The sequence below is a fragment of the Lonchura striata genome, chromosome 13 (genome assembly GCF_050655825.1).
Source record: "Lonchura striata isolate lonStrDom1 chromosome 13, ASM5065582v1, whole genome shotgun sequence".
Lineage (NCBI taxonomy): Eukaryota > Metazoa > Chordata > Aves > Passeriformes > Estrildidae > Lonchura > Lonchura striata.
The window spans coordinates 3,027,276-3,043,889 of NC_140715.1; the positions used below are offsets into that span (position 1 = coordinate 3,027,276).

Here is a 16,614-nt window from a genome sequence, read left to right on the forward strand (position 1 = left end):
TTGTTGATGAGCTGCTCCCTTTTGCTGTCCATGGCACACCCACCATCTCCTCCTCCCTGCTCCCAAGTCCCTCATTCCCAGGCAGTTCCAGCTTCCCCCAGCCCTGCCCTCCCCAATCCCATGCCCAGGAGACTGGCAGAGGGTTAGCAGGACAAACTGAGTGCCCTCAAACACCATCTGTATTTATTTCAGGCTTCTTCCCTTCTGTCTCAACAGGAAAAAGGGGCTCAGGTAAAACATATAATGGAGTAAATCACACAATTCCCTTACTCCTGCCATCTTGGATTATGGGTAACTCCTTAGAAACTACATCCACCCGCACTCAAAACACAATTCAATCTCAAAAGCAGTAATCTCCTCCTCTTTCTTCTGTAAGGACATGCTGGACAAACCCAGAGAACCTGGAAAATGGACAGTATCCCATCTATAGCAACCCTTCCTCCCCTGCCCTTCTGCCTTGGTTCAAGCTTACCCTGAGCCCTCCCTGAAGGTGTGGAAAACACGTGGCACATGGGCTTTGGATGACAGGATAAGAACTGCCACCACAGGTGATGGAAAGACCCAACTACCTGGTTATGACACACATGACAATGACACATACAAGCCCAGGAGGTAACTGGAGGGGAATCCAGAAAGGGAGAAGATGTTTAGGGTGACTTCACAAGAACTTGAATTTTAGTGTTTCTGGATGTCCAAAGAACAGACACCCACACCTTCCATGGTTTTTGAAGCCATAGTCTCTGCAGGGCCATCCCAGTTATTTACAAGTCCTAACCAGCCCCTCTCACTGGGGCACAAACCAGTGCAAGGGATGTTCTCCACCAGCAGGGAACACACAGCAGCCCTCACTGACTGGGACCCAGCCAGCCCACACCAGTTACACCATTCTGGAAAGCAAACATGCCACCAGGGAACTGTGCAGGGTGTCTTTGATTTTATTTTATTTCAATATGAATATGTAGAAATACTTGTTAGAGTGATTATATGTTGTTAACTGTGCATCCAATTAGTGTGTCCTTAAACAAGTAAGGAACATCTCATGTCCTTTGGCAGCTGAAGGCTAAATAAACCCATGGATCCTGGGAGCTATGAGCAAGAAACACTGAGAATATCAAACAGGTGCCTTAGGTCAGCAAATTCAGGAGAAATCCCACATTTTATCCATCTATCCCTCCTAACTTTCCTTCAGCAGGCTATGGTGGGACTCTGCCATTGCATTTCTCCCTATATCAGCAAATATCTCGGAGATCTTTGCCAGCTTTCCCAGGGATGAAGACTAAGAACTGCCTCCTAAACAGGATGTCATTCTAGGAACATGCAATAAACTACAGCATAGCAGCACTGTGACAGAATGCAGGGACACAAATGTCACCAAAACCATCAGACTTTCAACCAGCAGACAGCAAAGTGAGTTCCTCTCTGTGCTGTGCCCCACCTCAATTCCACTGTGCCTCCACTGCTGCCCCAGGAAAGAACTGGGCAGCAGGCTTTGGGGAGAGGCTACAGCCTTGGAATGTCACAGGACCACAGAATCATTAAGGTTGGAAAAGACCACAAGGACCATCAAGTCCAGGCTGTGCCTGATGCCCACTTTGTCCCCAGCCCAGAGCACTGAGTGCCACCTCCAGGTGTTCCTTGGACACCTCCAGGGATGGGGACTCCAAATACACTGATGCCCATAGACACTCCCATGTCCCATCACCATCTGAGCCACAACTGTGGGGGCAGATAATAGAGCTTGATTCTTAGGCTGGAAATAAATACGGTATTCAAATATTTCACCAGGAAGTTGACAGCTGCATTCATTTAATGGCATCTACTGCTACAGCTTCTTGTGTTCTCTTCTTTTCTCATCCTGACTCATTCCACACTTTCTTACTGTATTTTAGAGCTTTCAAACCCTTCATCCTTTCCCTTTCTGCTCCCAAATACATCTTTTGTTTTCCCTATGATATCGTCTCTTCCTAATAAATTTGCTCTGCTTCTCTCTTAAAACACTTCATTTTGGGATCACTCCGCCCATCACACTCATCCCCATTCAGACTCCAATCTCTCTATCCAGCACTTAAGCCTACTAATTGGAGACCAGGAGGTGATGGGTCGATCCTGCCTAGTTGGCTGGAAGAAGCAATTAGACAGTTCTGATCTGTCCTGTCCATTCCCAGCACTTGGCAGAAGGATTTCAGAATTCCTGACAGCTGGTGTCACCAGTCCTGGCTCCTGGGCTCCAGCCCTTGTGCAAGAACACCGATAAGCATCTCCAACTCCAGCTCTTCCCTCCCTTCAGTGGTATCTCTTGCTCACCCCACCCACCTCCACACTACAGCCGGTTTCCCAGGTGGCTTTGAAGTGGCATCACCTCGGAATTCACCCCAATTCCCTGCAGCTCTGCTGCTGAACAACTCCAAGGCCTGATGGAAGTACGGACATCTCATCCTAGTGATCCCAGCAAGGCCGAGCTGCCCTTGCAAACATTCTCCAGATGTGATTCCGACCTCTGCAAGAGCCTTGCAGCTTCTCACAGTGCAAGCAGGGCTTCTAAATATTGTCAATTCATCTTGTTTATAGGTTAATTTTTTCCAGGAATTCCTGTGAAGTTGCTCATGGCTCTTGCAAAAGTAGAATGATTATTTCCAACCAGCTGTCATTCCTTAATTAGTCAGCCTGGAGTAAGTGCTCTCCATCCCTACTGGGAACGGCAGTGATGGCCAAGAGATAACAATGGGTCCAAGCTGGGATGTTTTATTATTGCCTCACAGTTGTTAAAACCCAAGTGAATCGAGTTACACTGAGCAAAGCCCCAGCCTCTATTTCCACTGATTAGAAACCAGAAATGGCAGTAAAATTCACACATTGCTCCACAAGCTGAGCAAGTTTAAAAGCTCATTTCCTGGAGATTTATATCCCACATTCCTTGCTTAGTCCCACAGAAACTTCAGGCTTTCCTTAGTCTTTCTGCTCCACAAAACCTCCAGTTTCTGGGATTTCTATGGGGTGCAGAAAACCATGGCAAAAATAGGTTCACAAGTTACTCAGAGAGAAAGAGGTACTGACAAGCCTAATTACCTTGGGGATTATGAAAAGCTACTGAAATGGAAACAACTATGGGCAATCCCCAAAGGCAAAGATATTGTAGGTATTCTAATACTCCATAAATCATTGTTTCAATTAAGATCCTTGGATACCAGGTAGTAACTGATGTCTCAACTACAGCAGTTCCATAGATGTGAGGTTGTGAGGGACAAAGGCATTCCATGTTTTCCTGCAGGTGAGTGGCACTGCAAGGCTCCCCTCCCTCAGCAGGTGCAGGAAAAGCTGCACCTTTTCCAGCAGAAATCCATCAAACCTGGACAGGCTGCTCCAGATTTCCAGCAGGCTGCTCTTAGCCTGGGTTTGCACTGGGCTCCAGGAGTTGGGAGTGCCTGAGTCACTTAATTCCCAGGCAGGGGAACAGCCCGATGCAGCTTTGTTCTGAAGCCACTGTGAGCTCCAGTATCAGGAGAGCAATTAGGGAAGTGATAGCAGGAAATCCTGGGAACTGGGGCACGACACACGAGTTTCAGCACCGAGCAAAGTTCACAACACTGCTAAATTTCTCTGATGATAATAAAGCTTTCCCTGACAAATAAAGGATTCACAGGCTACAGAGGATGGATGGACAAAACAAGACAACAGTTGTGTTATCTTGAAAAAAAGCAGTCTCATATTTGAGCTTTAATGAAAGGGAAAGGAAGTAAGAACTTCTATGTCTCACTGCCCTTGAAACTGCACTGGGAATTCCCATCTCAGTTAAAGACCCAGCTAAGTCTTCAACAGTCTAACTTGTCACAAGATTCCTGCTCTCTGGAAAAAGAACACCAGGAAATTTCAGTTAAAGTTATGAAATAAGTAAACCCAATTAAACCAATTCAGCTATACAGGTTCTCATGTCTTTAACAAACCACATCTGACTTTGAAGAAGCTGAAGAACCAATACAAAATAACTAATACATACTTGGATACCTCAGAGTCAAACTCTGCAGGTCGAGTACACGGCACTGGAGCTTCAACCCCCTCCTGAACCCAGCTCTGCCACATGAGCACTGCTGGAGGTCCCACATTTCCCAGGGCAAGTGAGGAATCTGCCAACCTCTGGGACAGCTGGAGCCAGCAGCAAGGGAGGAAGCTGGACTGCCATCTGCACTAGCTAAAAGTAATGAGCACTTGCCCCTCATGGCTTCCTGCTTTTAAAAGAGCCACAAACTGCCAAACACTTCAGAGCATTTCCAAATGAAAGCCTCTCCCTGGGGAGAAATGGGCAGCATTTGCTAACCCAGGAATCTGTTAAACAATGTTCATTAACAACATCTTGATACTTGATCAGGGATAAGAGGGGATTTTCCTCTTCTAACTATGGAGAGGCTCTTAGTAAAAATGTCCTAGAGCACAAATATGAAATTAAGTTGGAGAACCCCTAACCTAGATGGCACAAGATGGGAATGAACCTCTCTCACAGCAAGGACTAAATCCCTTCCTTCTCACCCTCCTCAAGATCTGTCTGTGAAGAAATGCAAAACTCCTGATGTCCCCAAGTTCCATTGGCCCCCTTGGCCCCCAGGGACAGTTGGTTGTCCACCAAACAAGAAGGTTCACTCTGCTGACCATGGCCATGTCTATATTTGAGGTCTAAATTAGTAATTGCTTGCTTCAGCTTAAACTGAACTATTTATGTAAGCGCTGGGAATCTGCACAAATTAGGCTGAACATGCTTCAATTCTTACCTAGCTTGCTGCTCTCCCTGCTGCCAGGTTTTATTTTAGTGCAGCTATTGCTGGAAGTTCAAACAAAAATATACTTAAAATACTTAAAGAGTCTACCAAGAGCCAACAGCTGAAGGCAAAATTAGAAAAAAACCCTCGTAACTGAAAATAGGGCATCAATTTTTATTTGGCCTCTGACTAACCACCAAAAAGTTTAAAAGAAGATATGCTGAATTCACCACCACAGCTCCCCAGGTTGTGTTTCAAACTGCTTCAAACTCTAAAGTTTGACCACAAGTTATAGATGGTAAGTTTTTAGAACATACCTAATGCTCTTCCATACCCCAGTTTGACACCTCTCAAGGGTTTGTTTTGCAGGAATTTTTGGCCAGAGTAGTAAGTTTCCCAAAACTAGAATTGCTTGCTCTTGCCTCTGCTCAGAAAAGGAGAATCTCAAGCCATACCTCATCTAAATGTTCCACAACAGTTATTTCTGCAGGTTCCAAAGATGACAAGCAGTCACTAAGCAGATCACTTTGCTTAATCACCAATGCTTTGATGATTGGCAATTCGGACCACTATGTTAACTTTGTTTCAAGAGTATCAGTCCTCACCTTAAACTCATTATAAATTAACTTGCTGATCTTGTGTGTATATATATATATATATATATATATATATATATATATATATATGCATAAAACTGTGTATCTCTGAGTATTCAGTATGTCTGACTTCACATGGAACTAATAAAATCATGTAAATAATCTCCCTCCATGTTTCTAGTCAGTTCTCCCTTCAGCTCATGGAAGGCCGGAATTAGATCTCCACAAAGCCTTCCCTTCTCCAGGCTGAACAATCCAAATTTCCTCAGCCTTTCCTCATGGGAGAAGTGCTCCGTTGCTCTGATCACCCTGGTGGCCCTCAGAAGTCAGGTCAGTGTGGACAGTACCCAGACTCATAACATAACTTGTTTTTAAACTGAAATTACACATGAAAATGCTCAGCAGCTCAGGATTACTTTTCTGATCCAATGAAACACTAAGCAAGGACTCCAACTGCACCAGTGAGCCTTTGGTGATGGCACATCCTCTTACCAGGAGTTTCATACACCAGTTTGTGTGTCCAAACTGCAGTATGAGCCTGCCTGGCAGGGCAAGAATTTAATCCTTACCCCAGCCTATGAAGGGCCACAGATGATGGAGAACCATAACAGCAAAATCACTCTGGGGCTTTTAGAATTTCTGAAATAACGTATTACACATTCTCAGAAAGATTTACATCAAAAACATTGACTGACTGTTAGTTAAATGTAGGTTGTTATAAGAAACAAAACAATTGCACTTCTGTCCAAGTTCAGAGCTATTTTCCAGCATGCCTCCATTGCCACGCAGCAAGCTGATGTAACCAGAAAAACAATGTAGTTACTGCAATCCCAAGAGACATCCAGTGGGGGTTTGGTTTGGTTTTGTTGGGTTTTAAATATGCAGTAACTGGTTAGCTCTTAAGGGCAGCCTTACCTCAACAGGTACTGCAGGATCACATTAACAACACCTTCCTCACAGAACTGTTTCAAAGACACCCTAAACTCTCGTTTAATGTTCCGAGTGTCTGGAGTAGAGAGTCAGTAACCCAAACATGCCTGTACCCATCCTATAAAAACACGTTGTATTTACAAGGACAATGAGCAGGGAATTGTGTAATTGTAGCAATTTGATGACTCATCCCTGCACCACTCCAGCACCAAAGCAAGGCCTGCAAAACTCGCACACGGTGCAAACCCTTGTGCTGGCTGGAAAACCAGAGCCCAAACACAGAGAAATCACCGTCTGTCCACCTGCCCTCAGACAGAGAGCACCACTCACGCAGCAGAAATGGCAAAAGCAGTTGGCACTTCAGCCAGGGCTGGGGGTTAAGGTGTCCACATCTCAGCTTGTGCTGCTGGGGGAAGAATTGTAATCAATAATAATCAATTAAAAAAAAAAAACAACCCAAAACAAAAAAAAACCCTCCTCTCCCAGCTTGCGCAAGAGCAGCCAGCAGTAAGAGGAGCCAAGGCTCCCTGCAAGGCCTCAGCTGAGGCTCACCCAGATGAAAACTGGATTCATTTTCCCACCCCTGCCCAGCCCAACAGGAGCTTTAATTCCACCTTCAGCCTAGAATGGTGTTTGTTTTCCAGGTGTCTCAGTTTGTGCCTTTCACTCTCCAGTCACTCAGCTTTCCTTGGTAGACACTGATGTGTGCAGGAATCCCAATCCACTCCTGCCAGAGCAGCAAATCTCAATATTCAAACTGTGTACCAAAGCAGCCATCAGGCTTATCACTGATATCACTGATAACAGTTGCAGTCACTTGCCTAAAACATCTCACACTTAACTTTCACTATCCTAACAGGCCAAATAACTCAAAAGATAAATCCTTTCTGCATGTGAATAACTAACAGTAAAATGTTTAAAGCAGAAACAAGGCCCTGACAAACGTTTGGGCTGTAGGAAGGTACACAGATGTCAGGGGCAAGGTGTTAGCTTGCTTTTTCAATTGATATTTTTAAATTAAGAGAAATTACCACAAGTTCTCAGCTACAATTATTAGCAGTAGTTTTGTACTAATGGTTCATCTATTTTCCACATAACCTTATTTAGGTAGAATCTGCACTTTCAATCTTAATCCATCCCAAATAGAATAGTTTTTCCTCTGTACTTTTAAAACTCAGGGCAAACTTCAAACCATGTCCCTTACACAGCAAACTCACTAAAAGTTCCAAACGAAAAGCAGAGCTTAAGTTTTTAAAGCTTTGACTACACCATGTTACACACTTGCTCAGAACATCTGCACTTGTAACTGTATCAAAAGCTACCCTAAATAACTGGATTTTGTTAGGCAGTTAGGAGGATTAGGTATGCCAAGCTTTTGGGATTTTTTTTTTAATATAATGAAAACATTAAGTTGTATTTACTACCTTAGAAACTGTCTCAGTGTCTAGTAAAGAGCTGCTTTACTTTTTATTTCCTGTATTAAAAAAGTATCCAAAAAAGAAAATTTGAAGGGAAAATACTGGTTTAAGATTATCAGTGCTTTTCTTCCTTTTAGAGCAGATGCAAAGAGACCTCTTCAGATCCACTCATCTCATCATTTACAGGACTTGTAAAAGGAAAACAAACTATTTAAAGTTGCATTTGAGTGCTGACTGCTCAGATTAGCACAGCTGACAGAGGGTTGAGCACAGAACAGCAGCTGAATTCCAGGGCTTCAGGAGCAGCCAAGACACCCCAGAGGCAGCTGATGCATCCCTGCAACACCCAACTGCTCCATCAGCACTGCTGCTCCACAGCCCAGAACCTGCCACGTTCCCTTCTACAAGCTCTGCCATTCCCATGGAGCAGCCTTTCCAAAACCCAGGGGCTGTGTGGACACCCCCAGGCCACAGAGTAAGGCAAAATCAAATTCCAAAAGCTCCAAAAGCTGGACATTTTTCTCTGTGCCACATTCATGAGTAAACAAGGCAGAAGACAGCACTCTGCCCCACAAAATTAATAAATGTTAACAGTATTCCAGATTAAAGGTAGGACATGTAACATCTGGGAAGCAAGTTTCAGGCTAAGCTAGTAATTAGATCAGTTCAAATTCATCAAAAATAAATTAGCCTCTGTTAAGATTAACTACACATTTGCAACTTGGCTGCCTGGTACAAAGTTAAAATACTTCAAAGGTTATTCCCGGTTTCCCAGAGGGACTTTAGGTTCAGATCTCTCCTGCTGTTTCCATATCAAACTAAAGGGAGTTATCTCAAATTGCCAGCACAAAGCACAACCTTCAGCACGAGGGGCTTGAGGAGCTGTGAGAGGGAGGGGACACTCAAGGGCCTCAGACACTGCAAAACTTTAAGCGGGTTTTGAATAGGCGTCTATAAAAACTTTTACAGTAAAAGCTACACAAAGGTTACTCAAAGCCACTGAACAGTCTGAAATACTAAACCTGCAGTAACTATCAATTATTCATCTTTTGCAAAATAGAAGGTATTTGCACACAAAAGAAATACAGGAAAAGCAGCCACCACAATGAAAATTCAATACAACTGCAGCCTAGAACTAGTGAGCTACTCCAAGGAAGAGTCCTGTCCTCCAGAAATGTAGAGCAGTGTATTCCACACTTGGCAGCACATGGAAGTCTATCAATCTTAACAACTCCTCAGGAAATTCTAATCACTCATTAATTGTCTGAAACACAAGCTTTTGTTTATGCACAGATTCAAGCATCCAGAACATGGAGAAAACCTTATCTCCACAAGGGCTGCAGCATAACTGCAGCTAAAGGAAAAGGCCTTCAGTAATACAAGTTGTAAAAAAATACTCAATTTTTAAAAAATATCCAGCCAGCCATGCCTGGGGTTAGGCACTCTGCACTTGAGTGCTGATTTTATCTGGATTTTCAAAGGCACGTGCAATTGCATAATTTTGATTTCACGTGATTTATATAATGGATGGTAAATGTTCCTGAACTGGAAGGTCAGCACCACTTCTCCCTCTACAACTTCAAGATCCAGTTGATGAATACAACAGCACCTCACTGTAAGACTCTTCAGAACAGGATTTGAGAACAGCAGGAACAGTTGCCCCACATCTCAGGTTCCTAGGTTGGGAAGATTATTTTCAATCCACACCACATCATCAGTGCCTGGAGTCACAGCACAGCTTCTTGTGTGAGAGAAAGGTAGCGGAGCTATGGCACAGGGCGAACCAAAGCCAGGACCAGATGACATGCTGTGCACCCCAACACCAGCCCTGTGCCTGTGGCAGTGCCAGCAGAATCCCTTCCCTAGGGCCTGGACAGGATAGCACTGGAGAAGGAAAGCTGCTGGCCCTCGCTTCTGAACCCAGGGACAGTCCCAGAAAGTCCAGCTCTGCTTCCTGGGACAGACCCACCATCTCAAGGAGCTTTGGGAAGGGTAACTCTGGAACCAGCAAGGCTGAAATAGAATTTCACAGATACTTCAGGACAACACAAATCAGTTACAGCACTGCTCTTCGAGGGCAAAAACATCACCTCAAACTTCTCAGGAATCCCAAATCCACTTGGGAGCAGTGGAAGACCATCCTGCACCACAAAGCCAAACCTTTCCACAGTGAGGTTTGGATACAGGACCATTTTGCCACAGAAATATTACACAGAGGAGTAAAAAGCTCACTATAGTTCCTTCTTTCTCTGCTGTAGCACTTCCTCCAGCCCTGCCAGATGGGGATTGGTACCATTTGCTCCCCTGCTGCATCTGTAGCCAGCTGTGCTATCCTGGACTCTTGATGCCTCCATTGATGTAATTGCATTCTCCCACCATTTCAAAGGATCACAAGAAACCAGCCATCTATTTAAGACTCTTAAATGTTAGTCCTGAAGGCCTACAAAACAACTCATCAGATACAAATCATGAAGGCTCAGGGAAAGCTGGGAATGGGCAGCCTACTAAGCACCCAGAGTCTGTCCTGGAAAGGGTAAGTGTCCTTTTGATGGTGACTCAGAGTGGCACCATCAGTATCCGCAAGACCATCAACACTGGTACTCACACAGCCGCTGAATTCCCCTAAGCAAGGGACCCACCCTCCTGCCAGGGGGGCCTGATGAGGAGTCTGAAGTGCAAAGATATTGCACAAATGTAGTTTCAACCTTGGTGGGAAATATTTGATTATATATTTCTGTTTCCTAGAAAATTCCTCTGTGGCAAAGAGACAAGACCTGCAAGGAAGAGGACTGTCACACACACTCAGAACATATTGCCTTGCATCTCCTCCTCTCCTTGGGCAGATTTCCCTCCTCCATCCCTCCCAGCACGAGCATGGCACTGCCAGAAGGCAGGCAGGGAGCAAGGCACGTTTCCTAACACATTTCTTTCCACCATAACAGGATCACTGAGAGAAAAAAATCCTCTCTTCCACAGGAGGCTGAGCAAGCATGAACATGAGGCTGTGGCTAACAGCATCCCTTCTGCAGACACTTCAGAAGAGCCATCAGCAGTAACAGCTCCTGCCCACCACTTGTGAAATCTCTCAGGCTTAGTGGGACTGTAGTGCTTTCTGAGGGACACAATTAATGTCTGACATTGCACTCACTGCTGCAGCTCTGAGCAACAAGCACCAGATTCGCCGAGGCAAGGTCCAGGACCTTGTGGCGATCCATGAACTCACCATTGAGGACCTGCCTGTAAGGAACAAAGTTCCTAGTGCCCCCGGGAGACAGGGCCTCCTTCCTGGTTCCCATGGCAACACTGGAACAGTTGCTGGTTCTAGTTAAGTACCGATATTGAAATGTTAAATAGCTAATTGATCTGTTTGTTTTCTCTAAACCACCTGGAGAATCACCTACTCTCCACCCAAGCTGCCATTCTAGGACTAAGATGCAAATAGGGAAACCTGTGGAACCATGGGAGCGTGTTTTGGAGGAGAAGGACACCCCTAAATGGAGAACTAAACACAGTATAGAGGGGGCTGGACAGGTACGATACGCTGGCTGAGGAAGAGGAAAACACATGCTCCGACCGACGTTTGACCTGTCACCATAGCCTCCGAAAGACTGGAGCGGGCTGTGGGAAGCAGGAACGAAGAGGCAGATTTTCCTGGTGTTAACAGGAGGAAAGGAGAGGGGACAGCTGCTGCTGGGACTTCAGCAATAGACTCTGCAGCCTCCTCACCCTTCAGCTACCTGAAAAAGCTACAACAGTGGGGGTGAGCTCCGTGTCGGGCCCCCTGCCCAGCTGATCTTTTTAATAAAGAGCTGAACATTAATACAGGCATAAGCCCTGTTTATTTCACTGCCCAGTGTAGAGTGGACAGACTGGAATCTCTGAATGGAACGGGAGAGAAACACTAACAAAAAAAAAAAAAAAAAAAAAAAAAAAAAAAAAAGGCAAGCTAACAAGTCACCCAAAGGAGTAAGGAGTGGATCTCTAAGCTTCCGTGACTTCTGCCGTGCACAGAAGCCCCTCCTGCAGCAGCAGTTTAGTGCCGTATGGCAGAGGGACTCATTTCACCACTTCCACCTCATCTGGCTCATAAAGATCAGTGATTAAGTCAATTACTGACTTCTGAATACTGGCAACTTCTGAAGAGAAGACCACCATGAGAGAACTCCCCACCAAGAGGAGCAGGCTCCTGAAAGGGGTCACTCTTCTGTTCAAGCACACTTGGCAGCCTGGGGATGAAATGTATGACAACAAAGCCCAGAAAAAGCACTCCTGTATCAGGTTGTTTGTAGCAGCAAAACTCTTTCCCCACAAGCAGAAAGGTCAGTGCTTGGCAGTACCCAAATGGTGCCAGCCAGGGGAGGCCACCACAGGTGACCCCAACCTGCCACGAGGTTTCACGGGCTGCTCCCCTCTCTTGCTGATCACAGGGGATACAGCTGGAATCCTCACCCCCCTTTTGCTGATCACAGGGAATACAGCTGGAATCCTCAGCAGGAGCCATAGCCAGCTCCAAGTGACAGATGCACGTCATGTCCCAGGCAAATCAGGAACCAAAACTCACAGATATTTAATCCATTTTGCTGGTTCTAACACATCAGGGACACACTTCTGCTCCTCAGCTGAGGAAAGCAAAGAGCAGAGCTCTGGCTCAGAGCTCAGTCCTGGGATTCATTCCAGTGAATAACAACTCACTTCCATTTCCAAACAAACACTAGGAACTGACCCAAGACAGAGAAGGTCCCTTCTTGCCCCTAAGAATGAACAGGCTCAGTCAAAAACTAAAGTTATAAAGCCCAAAGCACTTGGATATACAAAGGACACCAGAGAAGTGCTTATGAGAACCTTTCCCTTTGGAGAATAAACCATGCTTGGAAAAAGTAATTCCTGCATTTCACATTTCCCCATCCTCTTGGACAGAGGTGTCTGGATCCAGCACCAAGCCACAGCTGGCCACACAACCAGGAAGCAGCACAAGAAGCTGCTGTGACTGTAAGGGATGCCCAGACTGCACCCAGGGTGCTCATCCCTGGGATGCTCTCCAAAGGAAACAGGCTGGGATATGGTGGAGACAACGAGGATGGCCAAGCACTGAAGCACCAGGGGGAGTAAAATGCAGTGCTACCCTTTGCAAATGCCTGCAGTATGTGCAACTGCCACCAAACTGAGCTGTTGGATCAGGCCTCGAAATCCATAACACCCACACTGAGAACTAAAAAAGAAACGTTATTACAAGAAACTGCTGAAAACAAACTCCAAACTGGTGTTACTTTTCACCGAGAAGAGACTCCAGAAACACACTGGAAAGCACCACTACTGATTACCAGAGGGAAAACTGGCCATTTTTACCTCGGATTTAGGGACTGGGGAATCCAGGCCATCCCCCTGCCCACATTGCCTCCAGACCCACCATGGGTAGTTTTAATTGCTTCTACACCGCTGGCCTTGGTTTGAAAGCTCTGTGTCTCTGAAAAGTCTGTTTAAACACAGGGAACAAGCACAAATATTTCAGATATTGGAGAGAACATTCTGTTCTTTTAAAGAAAAGGAATAATGCATTTCTTTTTAATGGAGCTGTTGGACTGTTTCCAAAAAGAAGTGGTAACAGTTCCACTGTTTTGAGGCAAAATACCAGAAAACATGTCAAAGAGGTATTTTTAAATGACTTCAGACCCAACAGAAGCAGTAAAGCAGTTGTCTGGTTATGATAACTCATTTCAGCAGCTGCAGGGAGTAACATTTCCAAGGGGATGCAGGCTCCAGAGCTACAAGCCACTCATCATCTCCCATTTGATTTCATGCTCTGGAGGAGAAGGTTTGAGCAGAGCCCATCTCCAGCACTCTGTGGTTTTAAGAAAACTGCATTGTGTCTGTGCCTGAATTTGTACTGGGAAAAGAGGATGAAGAAGTTTTCATGTTCAATTCTTAGCTTTCAACTACAAGTTTGAAAAACTACACTTTCTCTTGTTGTGTCTCCCTCTGGTATCAGAAGCATCAACAGAAACTCAAAATTAGTAAAGAGAAATAAACAGAAGCTTAAGCAAGTTAATGCTAAATTGTAACACCAATAAATAAAAATATAATCTTCCTTCTGGAAACTTCTGTGTTTAAACGGAAAGAAGGGAAATTTATGTTCAATACCCAGCCAAGAGCACTGAGTGCCACCTCTGGGGATGGGGACTCCATGAAAAGGAAAATGTAGATCCAGGGGCACCTCTGGAGCTGGACACCCCACTGGGCAGAAGCCACGGATGAAGGACAGGAAAGCCTTGGGATGGATGCAACCCCTCCCAAGCCTCCAGAGTACTTGGGAGAACGGCCTTGGAGGAGTCAGGGGAGACTCAAGTCTGAAAAAGCCACTGCATGAATTTAAGATCTGGCCTGTGGAGAAACAAGCTAAGATCTCTCACTGGCAGCTCGGGAAGCGAGACATTTCTTGTTCCTGCAGTGAATGCATTCTGAGAAAGCTTCCAGGCCACCCAGCCCACGTGTGAACACAGAGGCAGAGGAGCAGGGCACTGCATGCAATTCAGCTGAAAACTTCATGCACAGATGGAAAGATGTAGGAAAGAATAATTTCTAAGAACCCCAAAGATCTTGGGAGGGTGTAAATAAGCACAGCAAAATCTAAGCAGAGTTTTAAAAGAGAGATAAAATTATTTTTGTAAAAATAGAAGTGGAAGAAAAGTGTAACTGAAGACAGGGAAGAAACTTGGTGGGGCAGTATTTGGTTACTGGGATTTTCATTATATCTCTCTAATAATTCATTTCCAAAGACTTATTTCATCACCTCCTACATTACGCAATAATTCAAAGTGATGCCTGGGCTCTTATCTTCTGTTGCTTAATGAACAGTGCTCACATCACACTGGAGATGTTTACTCACAGAGCCCAGAACCCTGCCTGTCTCTGCCTGGCAGCCCTGCTGGAGCCACTTCCCAAATAAAGCACCACAAAACACACTCAAAACCCTGCCGTGCTCCAAGGATGAAGCCATGGAAGGTGCTGTATCCACAGGGTTGCATCACACACCTGCTAACAGAACCAGTTTCTCTAAAGACCTGAACAACAATTTTAGTTTTTATTTTGCAGACAAGTCCATATCAAAGCAAATGAAAGCAGGAACTATTGGATATCAGTGTGTTCATGTAAAAAACATCATTAAAGGTAACTAAGCAGTTAAAAATAAGGTCTTGTAGCAGTTTCAGGTATTATTAACTGCATTTAATACATACTTCTCCATGCAACAGAAACAAGTGTTAAGTGTCAGCGAATTAATTTCCTAACAGCATCAAACCAAAAGCCAGAGTAATGAGAAGAAATCTCAAGTACCACAAATAGGAATTAATATGTTTTGATAAATTACCTGTTTCTCTTCTGCATTCACTAACACCTCACAGAATGCAGAAAGCAAATATTTCTCCAGTAAACTGCAGGCACTATGAGGGTATTTTACTGCATGAAGGAAAGCACAGAATACACACCCAGACTGAGAACTGGAACACCTCTCCCAATTCATGGGCAGAGGGGCTTGCTGAAATGCTACAGCTTGATTCTAAAGAGCCTTGTTAGGTTTGATGATTGTTAACAACCTCACAGAAAGGCAGAGCTAACCTAATCCCTGCTTACTTCCTTTGGGTGGATGGCAGGTGACTGCTGAAGCCTAAAGGTTTGAAAAAGCACCAGGAATGGGTTCCTGAGGCTTCCTGAAGAGATTCTCCAAAGCTCCAGAGTGAAGACTGTGCTTCTCCCTTTCTGGCCTGCTCTGGTTACTCTACGCACACCACACACAACAGACACAATCCCGAAAACTCCTGAGAATCACCAAGAGCTTCTGTATTTCCCTTCCAGCACTTCCTATTAATCATTTCACCCTAAATGAATGTGTGCTACAGAAGCAAGAGCTCCTGCTACCTGTGTTCCCACCTGATTTCTGTGTGGGCTTAGAGTTCAGGAAACAATGAAGGGAAAGTCATAGTGCCAAAAATAATAAATGGAGAAAGCAGCTGGTACCACTTTTGCTTCCAAGTTCCCCTTCAGAATCACTGAGTCACACACCCTTAAACGGAGAAAAGGAGAACCTTTTTTTTTTTTTTTTTTTTAAATAATCCTTCACAGACACTTCCAAAAGTCTCAAAGCCTCTTCTGGCTGAAGTTCTACAGAAACAATCAAATCTTAATAAAAAGAAAAAGTCTTTATTTTGGCACAGTATTTCACTGAACCATGGAATATCCTGAGCTGGAAGGGACCCAGAAGCATCACCTAAGCCCAACCCCTGGCCCTGCAGACACCCCAACAATTCCACCCTGTCAAAATTAGAAGTAGCTTGCAAATACTGCTAAGACAGACACCAAACCTCTGGGACTCTGCCCTGGCATGAGTAGGCACTCTGCCATAAGCATTATTTGGCCATGAGACTGTTCATTTCTATAAAACTGAATTATCCATCTATAAGTTTGTCTTGGACATGAGTTTTTGTCCTTTCTTTGAAAACTATTTCAAAATTGTAAACATAAAGCATTCTAATGATAAAATAGATTTGTATTTTAACAAAAATTTTGGAGGAATTTCTGGTTCTGAAATTCAGATTTGCTGAATTTCAAGTGATCACATTTTGCAGGTGAGAAGAGAGGTTTTGAAATAGTTGCTTATTCTCTAAGGTAAGACACTGATGTTCTCCAGTGGCTGACCTCAAATGGAGTGACACAAAACTCAATTGTTCATTTTCATTTGCAAAAAGCAATTTCTTTTAACTACTCATTTTATACACATGAAAGACTTGAACCACTGAATAATGCTCTTATGCAAACAGACTAACCTTAAATGATCCTTGCTTTCTGCTAAAAAATGTTACATTCGGAAACACTTTGGGAAGTGCCACAGTTACTACGCACGTTCAGCATTTTCCTTCCAAGGTGAATACC

The 16,614-nt window shown here is 44.4% G+C and overlaps 1 protein-coding gene across 4 annotated transcripts in view; it reads right to left on the reverse strand.

Moving 5' to 3' along the window:
• Nucleotides 1-16,614, reverse strand: part of FBXW11 (F-box and WD repeat domain containing 11) — a 68,136-nt gene that overhangs the window by 35,091 nt on the left and 16,431 nt on the right. The window lies entirely within an intron of this gene.